Source organism: Henckelia pumila, chromosome 3, assembly GCF_033568475.1.
Source record: "Henckelia pumila isolate YLH828 chromosome 3, ASM3356847v2, whole genome shotgun sequence".
NCBI lineage: Eukaryota > Viridiplantae > Streptophyta > Magnoliopsida > Lamiales > Gesneriaceae > Henckelia > Henckelia pumila.
Genome location: NC_133122.1, coordinates 30,050,902 through 30,063,739, shown reverse-complemented (window position 1 = coordinate 30,063,739; position 12,838 = coordinate 30,050,902).

Here is a 12,838-nt window from a genome sequence, read left to right as displayed (position 1 = left end):
TCAGGCGCTGAAACTGCTCTACCTGAACTTCAATTAATGAACGCTGATGAAGTGATCTCTCACATTGAAGATGAAGATCAACAAACTCCTATCTTGACAGAAACATCTATGGAAGAAGTTGAGCCTTCAATCACTCATCAAGAAGAACTCGAAGAACCTCAACCTCTCCTTGTGGAAGCCCCACCTCCTCCAACTCATGCAAATAAAGATGAGAATCCCTTGTCTCATACGGAATCTACAGAACAGGCAGTTACTCTAATGGAAGATTTACCTCCTCCAATTCCTACTGAGCCAGCACTTGCAGACTCCAAGAAAGACTCAGAGTCTCTAGAGACTTCACTATCCATTCCTGACATTCCTGTTCTATCAAGCTTAACAAGGAGGAAACACTTCAACTGTCCAGTGCAACTGTTGTCTTGCCAGCCATACCTTCTCTTATCAATGATGACCAGCTCCAAGAACCATCAACTGAAGCACCTACACATCCTCAGAACAGCAGAAACCTAACTCATGATGATACTGCAATTGAGATTGAGACTCAGTATCCAACTCTTGCAATGATTGTTCTGTAACGCCCAAAAATTTGCCACGTAAATTCGCATGCATAACTAGGAGATTTAATAATTTTAAAATAAAGTAAAAAGGTATTAAATGACTTTTATGTGTTATTATGTGAATTATGTGATTTATCTGCATGTTTTAAATGTTATTACGGCATTTAACTCGTTATGTTGCAATTTATGAATTTATTTGAGAAAGGTTATTTTGCGATCGCGTAGGCGGGACCGCGGACAAACGAAATGTTGAATTTTCATCCAAAATATTTTATGGGATTTTATAGACTTTAAAATATTATTTTAAAATATTAATTCATGAAACTTTTATGATTTTATTTATTATATATATAGTATTCCGTTTTTCCACAAATTAAGTCATTTAATGAATTTTAAGTACTTTTAAAAATCCATTTATTTATTATTTTGGGATTTATGTTTATTATCAGATTAGTTAGTGTATTTATGATTTTTAAAAATATATTTTATTATAGTATTTTAACTAACTAATTATCTAGTATAATTTTATATTAAAAAGCCTAACCTAAACCACTCCAATATCACGATAAAACACTTAGCCGCCACCTTCATCACCTTCATCAGACACACTCCATAAGTAGCAGACACCATACCCATAGCTTGAAGGTTTTTAACTCGGTTTGAAGATCCGTTTGTCCCGGAGATCAATCTACGCATCGGTAACGTATATTAGAGCGAATAAATCGCAAAGGCACATTTGATTCTCTTCTTGAAAACCATTTAAATTATATTATAATGATTTTATGCATACAAGATCTGATATTGCATGTGTATGTTGTTTAGAATGATAAATTTCATGGATTTTGCATGCTACTCACGCTTTTGCAAATATGGCTCAGTTTTGAGTTGTTTCTGGCCATGTACTGTTCGAACCTGCTGCACCTTGATTAGGGGTCTGATCTAGGGTCCCTTAGGGTCAGGTTTGGTGGGTGGTTAGGGCCTGGAAGTGGCTGGTTGAAGACTGGGTTTGAGAAGGGCAGAAGCTGCCGCGCAGAATTTAAGGGTAAAGAAGTTGAGTTCGTTCAAGCCATGTAGCTATTGGTTCGGGCTGGGGTTAGGTCTCTTAGGATCGGCAGGACCCTTGGGTGGTCTTGCCGGCGGAGCTACGGCCAGGGGTGGCCGGATCTAGGCGGTCGAATGGCCAACATGGGACTGCTCACGTGAGGGAGGAGAAGAGAGGCTAGGTTTTTGGTAGATGGGTTCCTGGTCGGGCCGGGTTTGGGTCCGGGTCGGGTCAAAATCATGATGGGTCAAGTTAGCTTGGTTCGGGTCTGGATTATATTATTTGTGCTCGGTCATTTTTATTTTAATTAATTAAGAGTTTAAATTGTTAAATTAATGGGATTGGACTTGGTTAATTAGTTAATTTGACTATTTTAATTGGGCTTAAATAATTAATGAAGTGAGCCCACTAATTTGTCATGGGCCGTTTGATCCATGAGAATTATTGGGCCAAGTTGTGTCGGGCTTAGTAATTTAACGGTCTAATTTATAGGTTAATGGACTCGTTAATAATTTATTTGATTAATTTTAAGTTAAATAATTTAAATAGACTTAACTAATGGGGGTCCATGAGAATTAATGGGTCAGGTCATGTTGGGCTTAATGTTTTTTGGGCCAGTCGATCTAGGAATTTTTGGGTTTAAGTCAAGTGATCAGCAGCTCGAACAAGTCTTTGAAAAAAATAAAGGTCCGTAAAAATATATTTAATTCATGCATGCATTTTTATTAGATATATGTAAGTATGATTTTTAAGAAAATAAATTAAATATATATTTGCGGGCAAATTTTTATGAAATAAAGAAATGATAAGAATTTTTAAGTTCATGCATCATGTAAAAAGTTTTATGTTAAGTTTGAAGGCATGTTAAGAAAAATAATATTTTTATGAAAGTTGAAGTGAAGGTGGAAAGTGATGTGGTTGGAGGTCGGGATACCTGGGCCCGATGACCTTCCTGATAATGTTTATGTTATAATGAGCTTATGGATCGAACATCGAGCATTGGCAAAGTTGCAGCACATAGATGGAAAACCCACCGCCACGTACGTTGATTTTTATGATTGATCAATCGTTAAGTATGGGGCCATCGACATGGATACGACCTGTTGAGAATTAAGAAATTAAGACATGCCAATTTATGAAATTTATTAAGTATGATGTTTATGATATAATATGATGATGATGTTTATGATTAATTTATACATGTTCATATGCATATATTTTTAAGATCATGCACGTATAAGTATATTCACGTATTTTATATGATGTGTGCTTGTGTGTGGTTTCATGTAGTTATATAAGGATAGAACGTGCTGAGTCTCTAGGCTCATTAGATTTAAATGGTGCAGGTGAGGATGAGAATAATGAAGAAAATGTGGTCCCGACTGGCCGCGAGGGCGTATGAGCATCCAGACAGCTAGCACCCGTGACCATAGCTCAATTTATGATATTGATGTTTTGAGAGTTAAAACAAATATTCCGCATATGATTTATTATTTTGATGTTTGAGAGTATGCATGGAGGATTTTTATACGTAAGTATTTATTTTCAAGTTTGCATGGAATTAATGGAGAAAAATTATTTAAGTATTTAATTATGAAATTTTTGTGCATGAGGTTTTATCATGATTTAGTAATTAATTTTATGTATTTATTTGCATGTAATATACTTGTGTATATATATATATAGTGTATATTAAGTTATGTATGAATATTTTAATTAAGATATATACATGTATAAATATTAATTTAAAGTAAAATAATTTGGTGTATAGTATATTTTAAAAAAAATTCAGTAGTTTTTTTTGGGTCGTTTCATGTTCACTCTGTCCCTGACTCTTCATCACATCAACAAAAAGGAAAGGAGAAAATTGAGATAACCTCCACTGCACATTCATCTCCTCCTAAAGGACAGTATACAGAACTTCTACACACTGATCTTTCCTCTAGTGGAAAAGATATGTCATCCTCAAAATCAGATCAAGAAGATGATTGGTATGAGTTGATTTCTCAGATGGAAACTTCAGTCTATACTATGTCCAAGACTGTCACTGCTCTAAAATAAAATCAACAAGAAACCACAAGCAACGTTTCTTTTCTGAGACAGTCCATGAGTGCAGAACTGATCAAACTTCAAGAGAAACTTTCACTATTGGACAAAGTATTATTGGATTCTAGTCAACTGACCAGTTCATTGTCTCAACTGCTACATTCTCATCAGTCTCTGGAGAAAAAAGTTGACGACTTGAATGGATTTGTTCAAAATTTCCACAAATCAATTCAAACCAATTTTCAAGGACTCTCCAAGCAACTTATAAACTTGACAAATCTTTCTCAGAATATCTTGCGAACTCAGTACGAAGCTCAAGCATCAGGTCGTCCTACTTCAGCAGCTCATCCACCATCTCGCAGCTCTTCCATGCATAGATCATCATCTGATCGAAGATAACTCATTTTGTGTTGTTACAATCTTCTTATGTTATCTATACTTGTATCTTCACCTCGGGCTCTTTATTGTTAGTTTATCAAAAAGGGGGAAGATTTAGAAGACATTGAAACTGAATATCTTTAACAAAGATCAGTTTATATTGACAAAGATCAGTTTGTATTGAATATCAGTTAATTGCTTGCTATCTCACCAAAAAGAGGGAAATTGTTGGAAAATTTAGTTTTGGTGTTTACAAATTAAAAAGCTTAAAAGAAGGCCAAACTAATCAAGCAACTACAAAGCGCTAAACTGATATATGGAGCTAAACTATTTCACGATCAATCACAGCGCTCAACTGGCCAGACACGCTAAATTGATTTCATCATTTTTCACCCGCTAAACTGACTTCATCAGTTTACCCTCACTAGTCTACTACCTCGCCACTTTTGGATAAATTCTTCCGTGTTCTGACACACTCTACAAAAGGTAATGTCGCGATGCAAAGGGCAATGTCGGCTCCAGAATTTGTTGTTGATAGTGACAAATCCAACGGAAATAATTCAAAATCCTATTTGAAAATTCAATTTGAATTTATGACTGTTAACAATCCAAGGGTATAAATAGAGATCTTGATCTAACAAAGGAGCTCTCTTACGATCTGCAATTTTTGCCATTTTACGAGAATATTCAAAGTCCTACACACTCAAGATTTGATCAAGGAACTCGAAGCACAAACGCCGAGTGTTATTCTGATCATAGAAGGATCAATTTTGTGCTAAGGATTTCGAGTTGTATTCATCTTTATTCTATCATCAGTCCAGGACTGAAACTGAGGTATTGTACTAGGAGTTCTTGTTTAGGCAGTGTTAAGTCCTAAACTGGATCGGGGTTTTCCAAATTTCTTGTAAAATTCAAAGTCTTCTAGTGATGTCCTTCCGAGGTGGAAGAAGGGATGACGTAGGAGTATTTGAAATCTCCGAACATCCATAAACATTTGCTTGCGTTATTTCAGTTTACCCTCTATCATCACTTAACCTAAACTGATAACCTTTGAGTGTGCAAATCTGTAATTTTGACATATTTCCGCACATACTCTTGTTTGTCAAAATACATCAGACATTAAGATAATCCTAGAACTTAGTCACTAAACCGATCGAGTTCAATTATTTTATACTAAACTGCTTGAAAGTATATTCACCCCGCTCTACGCTTTCAACCGATCATATCACTCACGTATATCGAATGTCATCTGATTCACGTGTAAACAAAGCGAGCTCTGTGATCAACCTGGAAGCTTGGAAAAAAATCACAAATGTTTGAGCTAAGCAAAAAATTAATGTTTGAAATTGCAACAGAAAGAGCAACTGTGTAAACTTCTTGACATTTAGAACAACGAAATCAATGATTTATTTTGAGTTCATAGTATGTATTAAATTTCAAAAATTCAAATATTTAATTCAAATGCCTAAAATAAATCATTTCTAGTTGAAATAATGGCATAAATCGGACTAAAACTAAAATCATACTCAAACGGTTCTTGAAACCCGAGCTAGGCTGCTGATTCAAACTCAAAATATTTTTCGATCAACCACGGCGATGGCACAATGGCGGCAGCAAGGCGGCGCGACAGTTGAAATTTCACACTCAATAGAATCGTGAGTTTTCTATAAAATTTTGATGCCAAAACGAAGCTTACGACATGAAGAACAAAACCCATCGATCAATTTTGAGTTTTCGGCAACTTACAGCGGTGAAAATCGATGGAGAAGCGGCGGCGGGTTTCCGAAGATCGCAATAAACTCGTGCGAAATTGGCATCAAAAGATAGCTCTCGTCGAGAGCTTTCCAACGGTAAATTTATTTTCGAGTTTCGACGATCGGTGGAGGTCAAACGACGGCAAGAAGGAGCGGCAATGGTAAGAAGAAGAATTAGACGCGAAGAGGAAGAAGATCGGGAGAGAGACAACGGTGGGGTGGGTAGTGTAGAAATGGGGAGAGAAGAGCGTGAAAGCGGTTTTCTTGGAACGTGGTGAGATGAGAGTGGATTAATTAAAAAAATAATAGAGATAGACATTTGGAAAATTATAAAACGGAAGAGAAGGAGAGGAGGAGAGGGTAGAAATGGAATTAAAAAAAATGGTGTCCACGAAAACAGTTACTCTAGCTATCTCAAGTATTATAAAATAGTAAAGATATATAAAACCAAGCAAGTCTACCAAAAAAACAAACTTAAAGTTTTCCCGCTCAAAATACTTACTTCAAATAGATTATTCATCTATAAACTAAAAAAGTAAAAATCAAAACATATAATTTTAATATTTGAAAAAATTAAATTGATGTATAATAGCATCATCATTACAACTCTTCGATTTTTGTGTCATCACCTAACAAACCAATATATATATATAAACAAAAATATTATATATAGATGATATTTAGTTGATTGATTTGATTGTATCATTCTTTTTGTGTAACATTCCTTCTACCCTATAAATAGATGTGTGTAGTTGAAATGAGAGTTAATTGATTTCATTCATCTTTTCTCTATTCCATTCTATCATTTTTTCTCTCCTTTTGTCTAATAAATTTGTAGCACGTTATCAGCACGAGTGCTCTCATCAAGGTAGAGAGAAAAAAATTATTATTATTATTTTATGAATGCTCTCAAAGAAGCACAATATTTAGATCTTATATTGATGCTCCTTGAAATCGCATAAATTTTATTTTTTTATGTTCATTCTTCTAGTTAATTATTGATGCTCTTGAAGAAGCATTTCATTTAATTTTATGTTGATGTTCTTGATGTAACACAAAATATTTTTATATTGATACTTGATAGATCTACGAATACAATATAATAATTTAATCTATCAATGTTCCCGAAAAATACTGATACAAGATATAAAATTGTCAATATTTATAGATAATTTAAGATCTGACAATATTCCTGAATAATATTGACTTGATAGCATGATATATTAATATTCATCAATATTTCGGAAGAATATTGATTTGATTTTAACAAACTAGTCAAACTTATGATTTAATAATATAATATCAAACACATCATTTTTTTTCATCATCAATCATATTTCAAAAGATTATTGATATGAGATTTATTAGTATTCGTGAAAAATATTTTTCAAAGATCGAAGATCTATCAATATTTTTGAAAAATATTTATTTCATATCTATCAACATTCCTGAAGAATATTAGAGCCATAATTTAAAGATCTAATACTGATCTATCAATATTTTTAGTATATATATATATATATATATATATATATATATATATATATATAAATATATATATATATATATATATATATATATATATAATATTGATATAAAGATCTAGCAACAATTCTGAAAAATATTGATTAAGATTTGTATCGATAAATGATATATCATCTAAAAAAATTGTCAATATCTTGAAGATATTGAATTTAAATATTCTTGAAGGATATTGATTCACAATAAAAATTTATGGATATTCATAAATTTATTGATATCGTGCATAAGATTTGTTAATGTTCTTGAAAAATAATAAAATAACATACAAATCTGCTAACATTCTTGGAGAATTAATTTATTTTGAATTATAAATATATATTTATGTTGTTTTCTCGAAGAACACATATTGTAATAAATATTATATTCATATATTCAATTATGCTCCAGAAAAAGTATAATTCAAAAGATTTATATCGATATAAGATCTATCAATATTCATGAAGACTATTTGACATAAGATAAACAATCTATCAATATTTTTGAAAATTATTGATTAGGTTTATCAACAATCATGAATAATATCGATAAAGATATATCTATATATATTCATGTAGAATATTGATATAAAATCTAAAGATTTTCAATATCTCTTGAACAATATTAACCAAAATCTAAAGATTTATCAATATTTCTGCATAATATTAATACAAGATCTAGTATATACCAATTTTCTTGAAGAATATTGATACAAAATAGAAGATGCATAATATTCTCAAAAATATTGATTTAAACTTTATCAATATTTTTGAAAAATATTGAACTAATATACAAAGTCTATTGATATATATCGTGAATGATATTGATATAATATATAAGATTTGATCGTATCTTGGTCTTAATATTGATCAATGATTTAAATTTTGTTAATATTTCCAAAGAATATTAAACTTAGTACTCTCGATATATTTATCAAATTTATTGAAAAATATTGATTTGAGATCAAAATTTTGTCAATATTTCTGAAAAATATTGATCTTTAATTAACAATAGAATAGTAAACAAAGAGCAATTAATATTAAAAGTCACCTGATCGATGTGATTCGTTCCCTGAAGTGAATGAACATATTTTATATATTGTGTCATGTGTAGATTAAATTTTCAAGGAATATGATTTTTTTTTATTTCACTAGAAGTGGAATATATAAATATTACAAAATATCGGCATGAATATTTAGAAACTATATGTTTCAAGTATTCTAAACAAATATTCATACATGTAGTATGATAAATAAATAAAAATATTGTAATCAAATATTGTACTAGATGTACATTGATTTATCATATCCCTATTTACAGAATAACGTATCTAAATTATGTTAAAATATTTTACAGGTTTCAATGAAATAAATTTGTGGGGCAATTGGTACATACCCAAAATAATATTTTCACCGTAACCTAATATAGATTTATTAAATGATTCAGTAGATCATTAAGATTTTGTCATTTCAAATAAATAATAATTCACCAACAGTGAATTAAGATATAAGGACTCAAATGAGTCGATATTTATATTCGACATATGAGGCATAAGAAGTTACTAAATCGTACACAAAGTACGTTAAATGATCTCCATCAAACATGATACATAATTTGTGGAGGAGATTGATTATTACCCAAATTATATTTTCAAAGTAACTTAACATAGATGTTAAAGATCCAGAAGATCATTTGATTATCAATAAAAAAATGACGTGTTTGATAGTATTTGGGTTTTTGGAATCCAAAGACAATATTCATTCAATATATTATATCATTACAACATTGTTCTAGAAGAGCTCTAATACTCTAGAAGAGTTAATATTCATTTTTTTGAAGAAAAAAAAATATTATTGTTAAGAATGAATATTATTTTTATGTCTCATATATAAATATAATATCGAGACAGTTGATCCAACAGATATCAAAATAAATTGGGCGGTAAACAAACTCAATTTCTCATAAATAGTATTGTATTAATGTTAGTATGATAAAAATAGACATCACAATAAACCAAGAGTTTATCGACATTGTAATTTACTGATATTGTAAACCCGAAGTTTATTAATATCATGAATAAAAGTTTGTTGATGTCATAAACTTAAATTTGGTATCGCAAACTAGAAGTTTACATGACAATAAACTTATTGATACAAATACTTTCATAGTGTGGCATATTTGATTGGTTTTGCCATCCCAATTACACAATAGTATAATAAATTATTGATAGTATACAAGGGTATTAACCAATTAACCAGAAGTTCTTGGATTGATAAATAAGATGATTCTTGAACCAAAGAACCAGAGGATTATATCATTAATTCAAGAATTTATGTGTTGATAGTATAGCTATCAATAGTTCATTTGGGACCGAATCCCTATATTTTCTAGAATGAAAAGTAATTATAAACGTGTGTCCGCGACTCGCTACCTGATGTTTGCGAAGATATTTACTGAGAATAATTTCCAAAATATACAATCAGTAAAAATGGTTTAGTTGATTAATTATCAGATGCCTCCAATCAAGTAATAGACCATAGATTTTGAAAATAATGCGTCATATTTTGGGATGTGATATGGTGCCTGCAACAAATATTGTAAATATTATGCCAACTAATTATTATTAACTTTTGGATTTGAGCCAAGTTTTATGGGTTAAAAGTTATTGATTGTGCGTTAAATGCATATACAAGAAATCTCCCGAAGAAACTCAAGACATGTTGGAAATACTTTGATTCTTATTATTTATTATTTCGAATCAATAACAATGAGATTTTTATGACGCGATTTCTCAATTGTTATTTAAGTTAAACAATGTTTTCCAACATTGAAGGGGAAGAACGTAGAAGCTAAATGTATATCAATGAGAATGTATTGTCTTTAAACTATAAAATGAACCTGATGGTCAAAATTTAGTTTTTAAATACATTGTTTGATGCAATGTGTTTATAGATGAGATATATTAGCTATAGTAATTGTTCCAGTTGAACAATTTTTGTTTTCTCATTTTCTAATTAGTTTTAAATTTAAACCAATAACCCCTACTCAAAAGAATGAAAAAAATAACTAAAATGTCAAAATTAAGGAGACTGATCGTCTTGAAGAGATCATGACATAAATAATAGTAAAACCTCAAAAAAAGGTTTAGGTATCTGAAAATTATGATATCAATGTCCTTGTAGGACCATCTGACTTGCAAATAACTCTGAAATACACCAAAAGCATGGTCGACCAATTAGTTCAAAGATATTATATCTTGAGAGAAAAAGATATATGAAACAAAAAGATCAATAACTCCAGAAGAAGTGATTTGAAAAAATATTATCAAATAAAATAAAGATAATGTTATTCTTGAAGAATACTTATGAAATCTCATAAAAACTCACGAAGAGCTCACCAAAATTGCCAATTATTTTTAAAAAATGAATTTGTGATGAAAGATTTGGGAAAGACAAAATTTTGTCTTGGCTTGAAAATTAAACATTTACAAGAAGGAATATTTGTTTATCATTCCTAATACGCCAAAAAATATTAAAACAATTTTACATGGATAAAGCACATCCATTAGCATCACCAATGATCGTTAGATTACTTGACACTAAGAAAGATCCTTTTCGTCCACTTGAAGATGAAGAAAATATCATTAGTTTGGAAATACCATATCTGAGTGCATTTAGTGCATTATCATATCTTGCAAATTTTACTCGACCAGATCGATATAGCTTTTTCTGTTAACCTTTTAGCGAGATATAGTTCTTCTCCAACCCGAAAACATTGAAATGGTGTAAAACACATTTTTCGTTACCTTCGTAGTACAACTGACATGGGTTTGTTTTATTCAAAAAAATCAAATTTCTCTTTATTAGGATATGCATATGCAGACTATCTTTCAGATCCACATAAAGCCAAATCTCAAACAGGTTATGTGTTTACACGAGGGGGCGCTGCTATATCATGGAAGTCGACAAAGCAAAATTTAACAACGACACCATCAAATCACTTAGAGATCATCGCAATGCATGAAACAAGTCGAGAATGTGTATGGTTGAGGTCCGTAACACAACATATTCAAGAATTATGTGGACTACCAACAACAAAAGATATTCTGATGACTATATTCGAAGATAATATTGTTTGCATTGCACAATTAAAGGAATGATATATTAAAGACGATCAAACAAAACATATTTCGCCAAAGTTCTTTTACACGCACGAACTTCAAAAGAAAGGCGATATCAATGTCCAACAAATTTGCTTCAATGACAATGCAACTGATTTATTCACAAAAGCATTACCGATATCAACATTCAAGAAATTGGTGCACAAGATAGGGATGCATCAATTAAAGGACATTCAATTATTGAAATCAGGGGGAATATCAATTGTTGTACTCTTTTTCCTTCGCTCAGGTTTTTTTCATTGGGTTTTACTGACAAGGTTTTAAAGATGCAACAATAAACTCTCCACTAATCATCTAAGGGGGAGTGTTATATATAGATGATATTTAGTTGATTGATTTGATTGTATCATTCCTTTTGTTTAACATTCCGTCTACCCTATAAATAAAGATGTATAGTTGAAATGAGAGTTAATTGATATCATTCATCTTTTCTCTATTCCATTCTATCATTTTTTTTCTCTCCTTTTGTCTAATAAATTTATAACAAAAAAGTATATTAAAAGAAGAAAAGTGACATTTTTCCCTCCAAAAGTTTTATTTCAAAAATAGTAAAAATATATCATATATAAAAAAATAAAGATGTGGTTGAATTTAAACTTATAGATAATATAATATTGAAAAATAAAAAAAAGATGATTATAAGTGATAACATCTTTTATTTAAAAATTTTAAAATACAAATAAAAATACGATTGAATTTAAAAAAAATTAAAATAGTTCTTTTTGTGATCAAACAAAGTTTACTTTTTGTTTTAATAAGCTGGTTTCTTTGCTTATATTTATCAAATTATTTAATTTAAATTTAGATATTAAACACAAAATATTAATCGTTTTAAAAGTATATTATTTACATAGCTTAAAATATAATATATTTGATCTTATACAATATTATCACTTAAGACAATTAGGCATGCACATAGTTGAATTCACCTTCTCAATAAATCAATGATTTGATGGAATCGGCTTTATGAAATTTCAAATATATATATATATATATATATATATATATATATATATATATGCAAGCCTATAAAAAAAGAAAGTTTAAGTTTTCTTGCTCAAAATCAATACTATAAATAGAATGGTTATCTATATAATTACTAGAACTCTTCGATTTTTGTGTCACTTTCAAATTCAATTTTTATGATAAATATACTTTATTTATAATTTTCAAATTATTTAATTTAAATTTAATAAATATTAAACACAAAATATCAATCATTTTAAATATACTTTATTTATATAGCTTAAAATATAATATTTTTGAACGTATACAACATTATCAATTAAGATAATTAGACATCACGTATATGACTTCATATCAATGGCTTCTTGATGGAATCACCTTTCTAAAATTTTAAATAAAA